The 18,954-nt window shown below is 39.3% G+C and overlaps 1 pseudogene; it reads right to left on the bottom strand.

Annotated features, from left to right (window-relative positions):
• Positions 1 to 11,049, bottom strand: part of LOC127094812 (probable LRR receptor-like serine/threonine-protein kinase At1g53430) — a 114,326-nt pseudogene extending 103,277 nt beyond the window's left edge.
• Positions 11,050 to 18,954: the final 7,905 nt, after the last annotated feature.

The following is an 18,954-nucleotide window of genomic DNA, read 5'->3' as shown; positions in this document are numbered from 1 at the left end:
TCAATTAAGAAATTGATGAGACTATTTTTCATTGACTTATCATGATCCATAGGTGTTAGGAAAATATTTTTGGATTTTTCAAATATCAGAAAGTAATTAAAAATGAATTAAAACCATAAAAAACCAAATAATTCACAAAAAATAATAAATGAAGTCACAAAAATAATTAAAAATCAAAATATGAAACTAGATTTTTCAAGAATCTTTTTGGCATTGGTCTCATATTTTTGTGACTTCAAATAAAATATTGATGAATTTTTGAAAATAAAAGGAATTAAATGAAATTAAAACAAAAATAAGAAAATCAGGAAAATCCAGCGCCCTCAGATGGGTTCATTAATTGACATGGCAATGATCATGTGGTTCTAAGGCGCGGATACACGAAACACCTGAGTCAAGCGCGCTACACTTTGCATTAAAATGAGTCAACATAATGAAAGACCACGATTAAAACATTTCAGCAAGATCCAAAGGCTCTGAAGCTCCCACGTGGGGATGGTGGTGGAAACCACCATCTTTTCCAACGATCTAACCAGATCAATCCACCACGCGCAGGAAAACAAACCTCAATGAAAATGAAAAATGAAGGTATCAAAATGAAGTTGAGGTGATGTACATCACCCCTGTGACCATGGATCCTCCTTGAAGATCATGGTACATGAACTGAAATGGCACGATTTGCAAAATTGAGACCACCACTGGTCTGCCTCATGCATGAGGACTTCAGAAAACAACACAAACCAATGAGATTTACATTATATTGCAAGATCTAGATTAAGAAAGTTTGGTGTTCTACCTTTGAAATGGAGCTTCAAACAGCACAAATTGTCCAAGCTCTTGATCTACTTTTGCTATAGAAGTGTGATGATGATGCTAGGTTAAGGAATTGAGCTTTGAAGATCAACTAATGATGTTGAAATTCAAGCTTGAAAGTGAAAGAGAAAACTGGAAATTCCTTTAGTGAGGGTTTGGTTTCCAATTCAGAAGCAATTCAGATTTCCACTTGGTTGCCATTTGAATGAGAATGAGCTTCTATTTATAGGTGAAATGTGATGCAAGGCAATGCTTGGATCGGGTGAATGAAGTTTGAATTCCTCTTGCATGGGCCTGTACAGGCGCATGTGAGGCCCAAGAATGAATGGAAATCCATGCTGAGATCAAAGGGAAGTGAATTGGACGTGCACAAGAGAGTGCACAAGCTTGCACATGAAGTTACAAAGTGAAATGCAAAAATGAACATAAACATGAAGCTCTTCGAAACTCACTCATGGAAAGTCCAAAAAATTAATGTGAGTAATGGTTTGAAATCCCTTGAAATAAGGAACAAAAGTCATGTTGGGCAAAAATTCATTTGGATATTAGAACTTAATGAAAACTGGCTGTGAAAGTTTGGGTACAAAACATGTCTAGGTTCCCTTTGAAAATTTCCAACAAAAGCAAGCACTATCAAGCCCCTCTGTTTCAATGATGCAAGCCTCAAATGGAAACACCTCCAACATAAAAGTTGTATATCTTTTCAAGATGGTAAATTTAGACTTAAATTTTGCATCATTTGGATTTTGCATGAGAAAGATATGGGCACTTGAAGTTGGATATTTTTCAAATTCAATGACTTAGGTCCAAAGTGACCTATAATGTTTTGTATTATCACATGTATTTGTTTTAGGATTATGAAATTTTGTCCAACATAACATTTGAAGTAGACATCTTAATATTTCCAATACATTTTGTCTCACCTCAAAATCATAAAAAATAAGGAAGTTAGGTCCTTGGGAAGTTGACCCGAAATTAGGGTTTCAGTCAAAATGACCTATAATGTTTTGAAATGAATGATGACCTTCAAAGTTTCAAATGGATTTTTGATGAACCTGAAAGTTGTTAATATGGTTCTTAAGAACAATTTTTCTCTTGGGGTCATCTTCATTTGACAAACACATCACACGTTGTGTCACAGTGATTCTCAGTTTAGTCAGATGACTTAACTGGTCAACTTCTCAAGGTCAACCTTCCAATATTGATGAATGAATGATTGAGGAACCTCACATAAGCTCATATATGCAAAAAATAATGAATGAAATAACTTCCCTTGATTAAATTTGATCATAGGTTGAGGTTGCTTCATGAGCAAGGCACAATCAATGCACAATTAAATTAGGGTTTCCTTGGGAAACAATCCTCAAGCCCTTTGGGTTATCTTTATCAAATTGGAAAATTGATATACTTGGGAGACATGTATGATGATTATGAACTTTGTGGACCATTTTCATGCTTTTTCTCATCCTCATCTAGCCACATCACTGACCTTAGGAGCCTCCAAGGAGCATGGGAGCACATGATCACTTGAGCTTCAAAACAAAAAGAGTTAGTGACATATTTTTGTATTTTTGGTTAGTAATCAAAATAAGAAAGGAAATAATATACAATACAAGCATACTTGGTGGTCTCAAACCAACTCACACAATCCCCACCTCTAGGGTTAAGGAGCCAAACATGCTATGATCCTTGAGGCAATGTATTGAGCAAATGATATGATGCCATGAGGGATCTTAGGGTCAAAATTAGGGTCTTACAGATGCCCCTATTTAAGGTCATTCTAGCCGGAGATATGAAGGTTAAAATCTTTGCCTCGACGCGGTAGAATAGGCTTAAATAATAACAAAGAGACGAATTTTGGTCCCTAAGAGACCTCATGATGCAAATGTATGTATGCAAAATAAAATCTTCATGGTGAATAATTTCCATGAAGGAAAAGAAATCAGGAGAAACTGAAAAATCCATAGGAGTAACACACTCACTAGGGAGACAAAGACTCTAGGGAAAAACAAGAAAAAATGCGTGAGCAGGTCACGACTTGAAAACTTGTTGGGAGACACGAAGGGATTCCATGAAAATAAATCGATGGAAAGACTCGAGCTGACGCAAAGATGCATGTATTGGGGAATATGCCAATACAGCGAAACTATCCACAAAGGATACATCGGATAAAAATCCGGACTCAGACGGGGATGCCCACAAAGGACTCACCTGAGGAAGAAATAACGAGATATTACCGATTACTGGGTAATACACTCAAAGCGAGACATGTTCTCAAAACACCGGTTACTGGGTGAGAGAACAACACGCTCAGGGAGAAAGAGTATCTAAGACTGGTATAAGGGTGAGAGATATCGATCATCCAAAACATCTGAGGAGGACCCAAAAGGCACATCTCAACTCAGGAAAATATGACTCCACAGGGGACAAAAAGTCATAATAGGGAGCAGAAGGAAGGAACACCAGGGATACCGGTTACTGGGCATATAATAGGTGACCAACCAGGCGTGAATTGAGAACATATCAAAGACACTCATAATCCGAAAGGAGGGCTGAAAAAGCAAACTCAACATACAGGATGGGCATTCGACTCCACAAGGAAATGCGAATCTTGCTCAACTGGGGAGGAAAAAGACTTCAACTGAAGAGCGCATGAGATATATTATCTATTACCGTCATAACATAGATAACATACTCGCATGGAAGATTATCCACAACCGGTTACTGGGTTAATGAAGGATAAATCGACCGAAAAGAAAGGACATCGGGATATCGAGTACTCGGTATAAAATGATGACCAATCAAAAGGAGAAACAATCATTACCAAACAAGGGTAAGTGAAAGATGACTCGCTGGGGATACATTGCCTGACAAAAGCAATTATCCAAGAGATATATCACCGGTTACTGGATGGTATACTAAAAAAATGAAGGAATATCGATACCGACTACTGGGTAAAGATAACCAACAAAGAGGGGATTACATCTACCGGTTACTGGGTAGAAAACCACAGAAATAGGACTTACAACTTTCGGTTACTGGGTAGAAGGCCACAGAAATACGCTGGGGAAAGGATGAACAATTACTGGTTACTGAGCAATTGAACCACTAAACCACAGGGAACTACAGGGGAATCACAAGAAAGGAGTCAATCTAGGAACAAACTAGAAAGACACAATTAACAAGACTCAACCCAATGAGGATATAACTCAGGGGAGTAATTCCATCCCAATAAACAACTGGGGAGGAAACTGAAACATTAATCATCCATGAGGACAAAACTCAATGGGGAATAAAGAAGGAAAGATAGAGAGTTTCTGCCTATGGGGCTGACTCTATATGATGAGATCAAACACAAACATTTGCATGGGGACGAATATTTCACCAATAGCAGGAGATAACAAGTCAAAGATATATAGCAAAGAATGCATCATGAATATCTGAATGCTATGATTATGCATGTATATGCGTATTTTATGTATGATTAATGCTGACAGACATACATATCTAACACAAACAGGCTCAAGAGCCACGAACGGACATCCGATGCAATATCTTCAAAAAGAAAGACAAGGCCCACAGGAGAAATCAGTTCTGGTGGGGATGATCTAATACCAGGAGACATAGACCACCGCTGGGAATAGGCAAAGTCATAACTTTCAACTGTCGGGGATTTTCCAACAATTCTCGGGAACAGGTGGCTGAATACCAATACCATCCGTCGTAGAAGCAACTCTACTAGGGAACTTATCAAGGAATGATGTGAAACTCTATGGGGAACAACCACCAAACAGATACTCATCAATCAAAACACTCCCTTCCAACCGCTGAAGAAACATCTCTGCTAAGGGGAGAAAGAACAATTTGCTCCGCTGGGGAAGGAAACAACATATCTTCCTCATCATCTCAATACTTAGAATAAAATTTCAAGCATGGAGGGGATACAAATTATCAACCCGGATCAAGCAAACCTGCAGGGGATAAACTGTAGGAACCCTACTAGGGATAAACTGCCGAAATTCCCAAAGGAAAATACCTTGCCTGAGGGAAACGGAAACAAATCCTTCGTCAACACATGCTGTGTTGGGGATGAAAAGGGACTCAAGCCCTTCACCAACTGCTCTAAACAACTTCTTGCTGATGAAACAAATGAAAGTTGATGAAAAGGATATAAACATGCCAGAATATGAACAAATGTCTTACCTTTTGGAAATCGTACTATCCTTGGGAGAGCCCTGAAGACGTTTCGGCTATCCTTTCAGTCATTATGAATGTTCATTTTGTTTAAAACAATTTATAAAATTTTATTTGTTTAAAACAATGATGTTTATCAATTAAAACATGCAAACATTTGTTAAACAGAAACAAATAAGAGTGCAAAGAATTGGATAAAGGCTCAAATTTATTTAATAGAATGGTGGTCCGCAAATGGCGAGACTCCATGGATCTTTACAAATTTGAAATTGGCGATATACATGGAAAAAGGGCTACATTGAACATAATGACCGTTTCTCCACCAACTCTGAATTCACTGTATTCGAAGCTTCAGTTGACGATGACTGAGCGAGAATCTTTGACAAAAGGTAGCTGTAGAACAAAGTCTTGTCAGGATGCAATTACTTGCCAAATCCCTAATTTTTGCCTAGATTGCCCCGGGGTGAGGTACTCAATCTAGCGGGATATATATATATATATATATATATATATATATATATATATATATATATATATATATATATATATATATATATATATATATATATATATATATATATATATATATATATTCATTTTTTATGTCTCTAACTTTTTCCTGGATCGCCCTTTCGGGTTTTCAATCCACCGAGACGCTCATTTTTTCCTAAGCCGCCCTTTCGGGTTTTCAACTTAGCGAGCTATTCTCTTTTTATTTTAGGCGAAGTATTTCTTGACTGCATCTGAATTTACAGGACGAGTGAAATCCTCCCCATCCATAGTTGTAAGCAACAAAGCACCGCCTGAAAATGCTCTCTTGACAATATATGGACCTTCATAGTTTGGAGTCCACTTGCCCCTGGAATCGGGCGCGAAAGACAAGACTTTCTTGAGCACGAGGTCACCTTCTCGGAACACACGAGGCTTGACCTTCTTATCAAAGGCTTTCTTCATCCTTTGCTGGTATAACTAACCATGACACATGGCAGTTAATCTCTTCTGTTCTATCAAGTTCAACTGGTCATAACGACTCTAAACCCATTCAGCATCAGTCAACGGTGCTTCCATCAAGACTCCCATTGATGGGATATCACCCTCCACGGGGAGCACAACCCCCATGCCATATACGAGAGAGAAAGGGGTTGCCCCTGTTGAAGTGCGGACAGATGTACGATAACTATGTCAAGCAAATGGCAGCATCTCATGCCAATCTTTGTACGTAACAACCATCTTCTGAATAATCTTCTTGATGTTCTTGTTCGCAGCTTCAACAACCCCATTCATCTTTGGTCTAAAGGGAGAAGAATTATGATGTGCAATCTTGAACTCACTACACAACTCTTTCATCATCTTATTGTTTAAGTTATATCCATTATCAGTAATGATCTTGTCTGGCACACCATACCGACATATGAGTTAATTCTTGATAAACTTTACAACCACATGCTTGGTCACATTTGCATACGATGCCGCTTCAACCCACTTGGTGATGTAATCAATAGCTACGAGAATAAAACGGTGACCGTTTGATGCCTTTGGTTCAATCATGCCAATCATGTCAATTCCCCACATGGAGAAAGGACATGGTGAGGAAATAATATTCAGAAGTGTTGATGGAATATGAATCTTAACCGCATAAATTTGACACTTGTGGCATTTCTTCACATACTTGCTGCAGTCACACTCCATTGTCAGCCAATAGTAACCTGCTCTCAACATCTTCTTTGCCATGGCATGTCCATTGGAATGTGTACCAAATGAACCCTCATGGACTTCAGTCATCAACAGGTCTGCTTCGTGTCTATCCACACATCTGAGCAAAACCATGTCAAAATGCCTCTTGTAAAGCACATCACCATTAAGGTAGAAACTGCCAGATAATCTCCTCAAAGTCTTCTTATCTTTAACAGATGCCCTAGGCGGGTAAGTCTGAATCTGAAGAAAACATTTGATATCATAATACCAGGGCTTATCATCTTTTACTTCCTCAACTGCAAACACATGAGTTGGTCTATCCAAGAGCATCACGGTAATATTGGGGACTTCATTCCAATACTTCCCATAATCATTGAAGCAAGCGTAGCAAGAGCATCTGCCATTCGATTCTCATCTCGAGGAATATGATGGAAGTCAACCTTAGTAAAGAAAGTTGAAATCCTCCTCGCATAATCTCTATATGGGATGAGGCCAGGCTGGTTCGTCTCTCATTCACCCTTAATCTGATTAACAACAAGGGTCGAATCACCATAAACATCAATATGTTTGATCCTAAGATCAATACACTCTTCCGAACCCAAAATACAAGCCCCATACTCCGCCATATTATTCGTGCATTTGAAAGTTAGCCTTGCTGTAAAAGGAAAATGTGTGCCTTGGGGAGTAATAATCACTGCCCCAATACCATTTCCATACTGATTAACAGCGCCATCGAAGACCATACCCCATCGGGAACCAGGCTCTGGCCCTTCTTCGAGCGTAGGTTCATCATAATCTTTCATCTTCAAATACAAAATCTCCTCATCAGGGATGTTGTACTGCACAAACTTATAATCTTCAATTGGTTGATGTGCCAAATGGTTAGCCAAGATACTACCTTTAATAGCTTTTTGAGCTCGATACTCAACATCATACTCAGATAACAACATCTGCCAACGGGCAATCCTCCTAGTTAAAGCAAGCTTCTCAAAGATATACTTGATTGGATCCATCTTGGATATCAACCAAGTCGTATGATTCAACATATACTGGCGTAAACGCTTAGCAGCCCAAGCCAAAGCATAACATGTCTTCTCAAGCGTTGAGTACCGAGACTCACAATCAGTGAACTTCTTACTCACGTAGTATATTGCATATTCCTTCTTTCCTGATTCATCTTGCTGACCAAGGACACAACCCATGGAATCATCAAGCACGGTCAAGTACATAATCAATGGTCTCCCTTCGACAGGTGGAGACAGAATCGGAGGCTCAGACAAATACTCTTTGATACTGTCAAAGGCCTTTTGGCAATCCTCGGTCCAATCATGACGCTGATCTTTCTGAAGGAGCTTGAATGTAGGCACACATGTGGCAGTCATATGGGATACAAATCTCGAAATGTAGTTTAAGCGGCCAAGAAAACCTCGGACTTGCTTCTCAGTTTTGGGTGCAGGCATCTCTTGTATTGCTTTAACCTTGGCAGAATCAACTTCAATACCTCTTTCGCTGACAATAACTCCCAATAACTTGCCAGAACGGACTCCAAGTGTACACTTGTTCGGATTCAAGCGGAGTTTGTACTTCCTCAAACGCTGGAAAAGCTTCAACAAGTGTTCTACATGTTCAACTTCCATTTTCGACTTCACAATCATATCATCAACATATACCTCGATCTCCTTGTGCATCATATCATGAAACAAAGTAGTCATAGCTCGTTGATACGTGGCTCCGACGTTCTTCAAACCGAAGGGCATCACTCGATAACAGAATGTTCCCCAAGGTGTGATGAATGTTGTCTTCTCCATATCCTCGGGTGCCATTTTAATCTGGTTATAGCCAGAAAATCCGTCCATAAATGAAAAGACATTGAATTTAGCTGTATTGTCTACCAACATATCAATGTGTGGTAGAGGAAAATCATCTTTCGGACTAACTTTATTCAAGTCACGGTAATCCACACACATTCCGACTTTTCCATCTTTCTTAAGCACAGGCACAATATTGGCCACCCATTGAGGATATGTAGAAGTCACCAGAAACCCCGCATCAATCTGCTTCCGAACTTCTTCTTTACTCTTCACTTCCATATCAGGATGAGTTCTTCTGAGCTTTTGCTTCACAGGCACACACTCAGGTTTCAATGGCAAGAAATGTTGCACGATATCAGTATCTAGACCAGGCATATCTTCGTACGACCAGGCAAAGACGTCGACATATTCTCGTAGCAACTCAATCAACCCCTTCTTAACAGACTCTTCAAGGAGTGCACCAATCTTCACTTCACGAATGCAGTCTTCAGACCCCAAGTTGACTGTTTCCAGATTCTTAAGATGCGGCTGAATGATCTTCTCCTCATGCTCAAGCAGACAGGTAATCTCACCAGGAATCTCTTCAACATCATCTTCTTCTGCCTCAAATATAGGGAACTCAAAGTTGGGAGATGGTGTTGGATCATTATGTTCAATGTATTTGATTAACCTGCATAATGATATTGAGTATAAAAGAGATTTCAGAATTCAAACAAGGCAAATCATTATGCAGATGAAAAGATTGATTTTTATTCTCTTTTTAGGGTTTCAGGGTGAACACCAATTTCATGCAAAAAAGCAAAAAGGAAAAATAATTTGGAAAAACAAACATTTAACATGCAATTATGGAATGAATATCATTGTATTAATCAAATTATGCCAACAATGTCATCACTTCTCTGTTTGACATGGGAGAAGGGTTTTTGAACAAAATGAACACATTACATTGACTTATGGATAACTTTTGGAACATCAATAGCGACCCAATTATTGCAGATTCCACCAGGTATGACAAAGTTGCCAAGGTCTTCCTCTTCATCATCTTCAACAATGGCAGCAGCTTCCTGATCTTCAATGGTGTTGATGAAACCTCCACTCTGGAACAACCCACGCTCATTGGAAACACCAGAAGAATACCATATGCCAGCTCAGGACTTGTAATCTTCCAACTTGATCATTTTCCCCAAAACAGGAGTTGCACCATGCTCAATGGCCAACTTCGTATCATTATAGGAGACAAATGAAGAAAGCCCTTTCCTTGAAGGCTCAGCAATAGATAAGGCTTGGAAGGGGGTCCCAACCTCATCCTCAGCATCAATGTAGGAGAAGGAATATAAATGACTGACCAAGAGAGCCTTCTCTCCCCCTATCACCACCAACTTCTTGTTCTTTACAAACTTCAATTTTCGGTGTAGGGTGGATGTCACGGTGCCTGCCTCGTGAATCCATGGTCTGCCAAGTAAACAACTGTAAGATAGATGAATTTCCATGACTTGGAAAGTGATCTGGAAATCACTAGGTCCAATCTTGATCGGGAGTTCTAATTTGCCGATCACAAATTTTCGCGATCCATCAAACACCTTCACAACCACCCCACTCTGCCTCATGGGAGGCCCCTGGTATGAAAGTCTAGCAAGAATGGATTTTGGCAACACATTAAGTGATGATCCTGTGTCCACCAACACATTGGACAAGGCATCATCCTTACAGTTCATTGAAATGTGTAAAGCCAAATTGTGGTCTTTTTCCTCCTGGGGAAGATCAGCATCATAGAAGCTCAAGTTGTTCCAAGCAGTTATATTTGCAACAATGTTATCAAACTGTTTTATGGTGACATCATGGTCAACATATGCCATGTCCAACACCCTCTGCAAAGCTTCGTGGTGTGGCTCGGAATTCATCAACAAAGATAAGACATATATCTTTGATGGAGTTTGTAGCAGCTGATCAATAACATTGTATTCACTTCTTTTGATGAGCCTTAGCATCTCATCACCATACTCTTTCAACATGCCAGACTGGCCAACCAGGATAGGAGTGTTATTATTCTTGACAGCAACAGGGTCAACAACAGGAACATGATTATTTTGAGAAGATGTCCCCACAGGACCGGCAGGATTAACAACAGCCTTCTTCACAACATCTTCATGGGATTTTGGCGAAGCCGAGAAAACACGACCACTACGGATAACTCCACTGACGTCTGAAATGCTCACTACAGAAGTTGAGGGCAACGACACCTCCTTTCCATCTTCTAGCATCACAGCGTTATATCGGTAGGGAACAGCCTTGTCCGATACATTCGGGACAGGACCCGGTGGCTTTATACAAAGAGTTGGTGATACCTTTTTCTTGCTGCCATCATATTTGACGACAATAGGCTCAAGAATTTTAAACACTGGGGTGATAACATCGACTTCGTCCTCATTACGATTCTGAAGTATTTCAATCATCCCCTAATCAATCATCTCTTGGATGTCCTTTCTCACTTGTCGGCATTCTCTCTCACTGATAGTGCACACCTGACACCTATCATGGTCGTACTCGTAGTGGCTGTGTTCACACAACAGCTTATACATCTCGACCAAAGGTTGCCTTATGTCATTCACATATAGGACTTTGTATTTTCCAGGGCAACCCTGGACCATGTTAACAGCTGCTTTCCCATGCTCTGGCAATGGGTTCTTCTTAACATTAGGACCTACGTCCTCGAAAAACAATATCCCACTTCTCACAAGGTCTTGCACCTTGGTCTTCAACGGGTAACAGTTCTCCACATCATGTCCGGGAGCACCAGAATGATATACACAATGAAGCTCGGACTTATACCACCACTGAGGATTGGTGGGTACAACAGGTGGGTCTCGTGGAGTTATCAGCTTTCTGTCTATTAAAGAAGGATAAAGCTTAGCATATGTAATCGGAATTGGGTCAAAAGTTACTCTCTTCCTCTCGTAATTGCTGGTGCTGGTGTTATTATTGTTTCGAGGCTGGTATGCCTGCTGTTGTTGACGATGTTGTTGTTGTTGTTGATGAACTTCTCTAAAAGCAGGTGCTATATGAGCCACCTGGTGTTGGTTGATGGCTGGACGCACATCCTTCCTCCTTACAGAGGGACTTCTTTTAATGTGAGAGGATACAACATGAGTCTCTCACTCTTTCTTCCTAGCAAAGCCTTCATACTTCTTTGCTGAGGAACCATCATCTCTAGACAAACGTCCTTCACGGACCCCCTCTTCCAATCTCATCCCCATATTCACCATTTAGGTGAAGTCTGAGGGAGCATTGGCGATCATTCTTTCATAATAGAAAGAGCTCAAAGTCTTCAAGAAGATCTTTGTCATCTCCTTCTCTTCTAGGGGTGGCACTATCTGAGCTGCCAGTTCTCTCCATCTCTGGGCGTACTCCATGAAGGTCTCCTTGTCCTTCTGCGACATCGCCCTCAATTGGTCCCTGTCTGGAGCCATATCCACATTACATTTATACTGCTTGACGAAACCCTCACCTAGATCTTTAAAAGAGCGGATGCTTGCACTCTCCAGCCCCATATACCACCGGAGCACGGCACCAGTCAGGCTATCCTGAAAGGAGTGGATCAGAAGTTGATCATTATCAGTCTGTGTTGACATCTTGCGAGCATACATCACAAGATGGCTGAGCGGGCATGTATTTCCCTTATACTTCTCAAAGTCAGGTACTTTGAATTTAATAGGGATCTTCATGTTGGGCACTAGGCACAACTCAGCAGAACTTTTACCAAAGAGGTCCTTACCCCTCAAAGTCTTCAGTTTCTTGCGCAACTCAAGGAATTGGTCTTTCATCTCGTCAATCTTCTCATAAACATCCGGACCCTCAGACGGTTCAGAATGATAGATGGTGTCTTCAACACGGGGTAAGATATGCACAACGGGAGGTGGCACAGATATGACCGGGCTAGATGCCGGCATGGAAGCGAGAGTAGGAGAAAAACCCTTTGGCACAAAATTATCAGGCATTCCCCCAGGGAACCCGGCTGGCATAGACGGAGCGAAGTGAGCTGTTGCAGCTGGCACAATAGAAGTTGCTATCTCTGATATAACAGTCCTCCTGGGAGGAGTTGCAGGAGTTGGCGAAGCTTGGCTCTGGGCGGCCAGAACTAACTCCATCATGGCAGTCAACCTAACAATCTCTTCTTTCAGGACCCTGTTCTCTTGCTCTAAATGCTCCATTATCCTCGGATGATTAGCTCTGGTATTATACCGGTGCGTCAGCTTGTCTTCAAAATAAATGAAGAGCAAAGAGTTAGACCAATGATCAAGAGCTCAAAACAAAACCTGCTTATGCATATGATGCATGCAATGTTTGTGCATATGATTTGTTTTTTATCAGAGGAACTTTATAGAGATCTATCTGCAAATATTTTGAAAATATTTAACTTTTATATAGAATACTCATGGCAATAATATTTGGGAAATTTTTTTACACCAAGAAAGTAATACAGTTTTGGTAACCAAATACAATACAAGAGAAAAGGAGGATGAAAATCCTATGGAGCCCTAGAAACAATCGTCCAAAGCCCTCGAGATCAGAAGATAAGCTGCACGAAGCCTCTTCACCTCTCTCTCGTAAGCTGCTTCCATATCGGCCTTCTCCTTGGCGAGCTGATCATACTTCCTCTTCCAACACCTAGATGAGTGAGGAAGAAGAGAAGTAACCACATCATCAGGCTCATCAGTAACTTGATGCTCTAGAAATTCTATCAATGCATCCTTATCTTTGAGCTGCTGAAGAAGTTCCTCACACTCACGAACCCATGCACGCGACCGGTCTTCGTCTCTCAACTCCTCTACTGCTTGATTAGGGAGGTTTGAAGGCCCAACCATAACCATATGGGTAGGTCTCGGATAATCGTATGGCATGCGGTACTCAAGAGCTCTCCTCCGCACCCAAGCGGTGTAGGGTTCCAAAGCAATGTAATTCTTCGGACCAAGCTCATTCCTTCCCTTCCTATGAACTTTGCGCCAGGCGCGAACCATCCTGCTCTTCAAGTTCTGGGGATCTTTACCCTCTTGAAAGAACACACCTTCCAACAAAATGTTGTTAGGTTTATCCTTTAAGGGGAACCCAAGCTGACGACGAGCCAAAGCAGGATTGTAGTTAATTCCACCACATGTACCAAGAAGAGGCACATTGGAGAATTCACCACAAGAGTCAATAATCTGAACACCATCATAAACACAGTTATACCAAGAGATATCATCATTAGTGAGAGACATAAGTCTTGCAGACCACCGTAGACATCCCTTGTTCTCCTTGAAGGCGAGCGTCTGAGGCAAGTGCGAAATAAACCACTTGTACAACAGAGGCAGACATCACACAATGGGACCACGACCCTTTGCATTCCTCACATGAAAAGAGAAATAAGTGTCACCCAACAGAGTCGGAACAAGATTAAGAGAAGAGAAAATCCTAATAGCATTCACATCCACAAAATTGTCGATGTTGGGAAATAACACTAGCCCATAGATGAGTAGTACAAATATGGATTCAAAGGCATCCTCACTCATGGCCTTCCCAAACAAAGTAGCTTGGGCAATGAGAAAATCAGATGGGAGACCTTGAATTCAACCTTTGGTAGTCATATGAGCAACAATGTCAGATACATCTATGTGAAGCATGTCAGCAATATCTTGAGAGGACGAAATCTTGTCCAAGCCACTGAACGATAACTGATCCAGGATAGGTATACCCACATGATAGGCATACTCCTCAAGTGTAGGAAAAAGTTGGAAATTTGGGAAAGTGAAGCATCGATACAAAGGATCATAGAACTGCACCAACGCACTCATCAGACCTTCGTCCACCTTGGTAGAAAGAATAGACAAAAGCTTCCCATGGAGAGCTTTGAACTCCAAAGGCTCTAATACATAAGATGTCAAACTCCTTAACTCTTTCAAGTCGGGTTATCTGAAACTGTACTTCTTCGTATTCCTTCTTTGCTTATCCATGTCTGAAAATTAGCAAATAGGCCTCTTAAGTTCCTTGAAAATCTTTATTGTTGATGATATGGATGCAAATGAATGCATGAATGCATGTATGCAACAATCACACTCAAGGATCAAGCAAGTCACACCACACAAAGGTCACGGGATGGCTCAAGTCATCATTAATATCAATCATCCATTTTTGTGGATTATGGTTTAAACCTTATCAACACCCAAGTTCCATTGATATTGAGGATATACGAGAACGGATCAACCGCGAATCAAGGGTTTGTTGTAAGTCACGAGCATGGAGTCTCGGTAAGAACTACCCAATGGGAGTGTACTATGGTTAAACCTGACAATCATGTTCTAAAAGAGGTCCCCATAGTCATCATCTCATCTTTCGGATATTATCGGATAAAACAACTACTCGTATTCCAAAAATATTCTCAAGAGAGACTCTTATGAGTGTAGTATTGCGTAACAATCGTATCAAATCTTACACTTGAACGAACTTCGCACTACATCCTAAAATAGGCCAAGATGGGCTATGTATCTAAGGTCCTTGGCTTCTAAGGTTTATATTGGAAAGAGTAATGCCTAACCACGACTACTCGTGTGACATTATTGATACCAATAAGACCTCCACCAAGTGAATGGGCTTGCAAGTTAACTTGCTAAGGAATAACTCCACACAAGTCACCAAGACTATGCCATTCTCCTATCATAAGTGCACTCGAGTTCGGGTATAGAACTCATCTTACAGGAAACCACCAAGCATACAAGCAAGTAATATATCAAGCAATTCATACATTACAAACAATACAGTCATCCCAAATTTGCACAAAAATATGTCACCAATAAATATAAACATACAACACACAAGCAAAAAGTAGGCTAAACCCACTAGGAAGAACAGTCTCCCCAGCAGAGTCGCCACTTTTCTGTAGCGGGGTTTTCGTTACCTTTAGGTTTATTGACTAAACCAAAAGTAAACATACAATTCGAGTCGCCACCGCACTTTTGTTTGTCCAAAGGAAAGGCTAAAAAGCGAACAAAAGCCAAGTAAGAAGATTTATCAAATAAAAAACTAATAAAAATGTCAGAGATCTAGGTAAGGGTATTTTTTTATGAAATGGGAAGGTTTTACGCACCCAAAACATCCTTAGTACTCTAAGGGAACCTCTTTTTGCAAATATGTGTTGTAGGTTGGTATTTGTGAAAAAATTTGTGCAAAAGATTGGGGGGATGAGAAGAGAATAGATTATATTTACAAATTTTGTTGTTTGAATGGATGAACCCATTGCCTACGTACCATCACAAAAGGTAGGATCAAAACCTCATAGTTCGGGGTAAAAATCTCAAAGATTGGTGAATTGATTTGATCAAAAGCCTTAAGGTCTTTTGTTATCAAAGGGAGAAAACTCAACCTAAACCAACAATCCACCATGTGAGGAGAGCTTCAACATACTAGTGAGGGGTTAACCCTATAATAAGTATGGAAGACTTATAATCCAATCACTAAGGATAAGGTGAGATTTATACCAACCACTATGATAACTCAAACCTATGACTAATGTTTATGAAAAGGTTTTAGACAAAGGTGGCCACTGGAACCACAAAACAACTTGAAGTGAGTTGTATTTACAAGTTAATTTATTTACAAAATGGAGTCAAAGTTGAATTAAGATTTATTCATAATGAGTATTGATGAAAATATTTTGAAAAGTCAAAGGCATAAGGCCTAGGTTTCTAGTTTGAAAATAATGTCAAAGTTTGAAAGAAAAGATTTTGGCTTGAGTTAGAGTGAGGAAAAGAAGAGAAAGGGATAGTCCTAAAGTATACAAAGATAAGAGAGAGGATAAAACCCTTGGAGTTCCTTTTCTTGAAATCATAGAGATGATTAAAGATGCTCATTTCCTTTGGACTTAGCACACACTCAAGCAATCAAACAAGTATATTCAAGCTTCTAGGATCTCCAATTGGCTTGTCTTTCTTAACTTGGCTATTCATGACAATGATCCTCTTTTCTATCTCAAGATGGAATCCCTATCACACAAGAGCAAACATCAAAAGATTCACAACACAATAAGAGGAATGGACAAAGAATAAGTTTGGAAAGGAAGTCCTTTGAAGTCAACTTTGAGATTTAGCATTCTAAAGGCATGAGGCCTAGTTGCTCTTCAACAAGTTTAGTATTCTAAAGGCATGAGGCCTAGTTACTCTTGAAGTCCTTTAAGCATAGGTATGTCCTAATTCTAAGTCCTTTCTCCTTTTTGCATTGGGTTCACACAAAACAAAGGCAAAACAAACACAAGACAACAATATATTTATATACAATAATGAGCTCAAATAAGCAAAAGGAAAATGGCATAAACATAAAATATATGGTCAAGAAAGCAAAATGAAAAGGCAATATGAATAAATGGGCAAGAAATAAAGTGCATTAAAGTAAATGGCAAGAAATTAAATGCTCAAATTTAAAGTTAGTAATTAGTATGGTTATGATAGTTTTGTCATAAGACAATGTAGCGCTATGTTAAGCAATCGTAAGTGGACTAGTGTAGTAGTCACACCTATCTGAGGCCGATCAATAAAACTATAGGCAAATAAACACAAGTTAGAGATCATGACTAGTAAGCCAAGCTCCTAAAACTTGCCCTGCCAAAACAAAAGGGGAAGGCCTTATATGGACTTTAGGTATTTTGCTTGACCAAGAAGCAACCTATCTTGGACACAAAGCAACTCACTTGATCTTGAATCAAGTTGAGTTTGACTTGGATCAAAGAAGGTTAAACCCCTCATTTGTCAAGACCAACCATAAGACATTGACTCATTGCCCAAAAAATAAAAAGAAATGGGATGAAGATGGAATGGATGGAAAGAGAAATAAAGTATCAAACACAAATGACCAAATGTGAATCAAATCATCATCAATCAATGCTAAACAGAAGAGAAATGAAGATTACAAGTCAACAAGTCAAACATATTTTTATTGTAGTTTTTGAATTAAAATTAAATGCAAAATAAAATAAACAAAATATGGTCAAACCTCAAATTTAATTCAAATCAACTTCAACAAGTCCAATTAAATTATCATAGGTCTAACATGGTCAAACAAGCTTTGACAAATTTTCTCAATAATTTTTGAAATCAGAAACTATTTTAAAACAATTAAAATCAATAAAAAATAACACAATACGAATTAAAATCTCAAATAAATCTCAAATCAATTAAGAAATTGATGAGACTATTTTTCATTGACTTATCATGATCCATAGGTGTTAGGAAAATATTTTTTGGATTTTTCAAATATCAAAAAGTAATTAAAAATGAATTAAAACCATAAAAAACCAAATAATTCACAAAATATATTAAATGAAGTCACAAAAATAATTAAAAATCAAAATATGAAACTAGATTTTTCAAGATTTTTTTTGGCATTGGTCTAATATTTTGGTGACTTCAAATAAAATATTTATGAATTTTTGAAAATAAAAGGAATTAAATGAAATTAAAACAAAAATAAGAAAATCAAGAAAATCCAGCGCCCTCAGATGGTTTCATTAATTGACGTGGCAATGGTCATGTGGTTCTAAGGCGCGAATACACGAAACACCCGAGTCAAGCGCGCTACGCTTTGCATTAAAATGAGTCAACATAATGAAAGGCCACGATTAAAACATTTCAGCAAGATCCAAAGGCTCTAAAGCTCCCACATGGGGATGGTGGTGGAAACCACCATCTTCTCCGGTGATCTAACCAGATCCGGCCACCACGCGCAGGAAAACAAACCTCAATGAAAATGAAAAATGAAGGTATCAAAATGAAGCTGAGGTGAAGTACATCACCCCTGTGACCATGGATCCTCCTCACGGTTCCTATTTAGAGAAAAACATGATTTTGAAGATCATGGTACATGAACTGAAATGACACGATTCGCAAAATTGAGACCACCACTGGCCTGCCTCATGCATGAGGACTTCAAAAAACAGCACAAACCAAAGAGATTCACATTATATTGGAAGATCTAGATCAAGAAAGATTGGTGTTCTACCTTTGAAATGGAGCTTCAAACAACACGAATTGTCCAAGCTCTTGATCTACTTTTGCTCTGGAAGTGTGATGATGATGCTAGGTTAAGGAATTGAGCTTTGAAGATCAACTAATGATGTTGAAATTCAAGCTTGAAAGTGTTCGCTGCTGATTTTGACGAACAACCTCTGGTTTTCCAATACTTGTCGAATTGGGTTACTTGCAGGATCAACCACACAAATCCTAGGACATGTGCAAATCTAAATAACTTTGTAAATCTCTAGAACAACTTTTGTATCTTTCATTATATTCGCTAAGTCTTTCGTGTCGAAAGATATTGATAACAAATGCTTAAATAAAAGTAAGCTTAACAAGATTAAGATAAAGTGGCAGAATATGACTGACAAACTATAAAGTGTCGAAAAGGAAATGCAGAAAGATAA

The sequence above is a fragment of the Lathyrus oleraceus genome, chromosome 6, assembly GCF_024323335.1.
Source record: "Lathyrus oleraceus cultivar Zhongwan6 chromosome 6, CAAS_Psat_ZW6_1.0, whole genome shotgun sequence".
Classification (NCBI taxonomy): domain Eukaryota; kingdom Viridiplantae; phylum Streptophyta; class Magnoliopsida; order Fabales; family Fabaceae; genus Lathyrus; species Lathyrus oleraceus.
The sequence above is the reverse complement of the archived record's forward strand: the minus strand, read 5'-3'. Positions and strand labels throughout refer to the sequence as shown.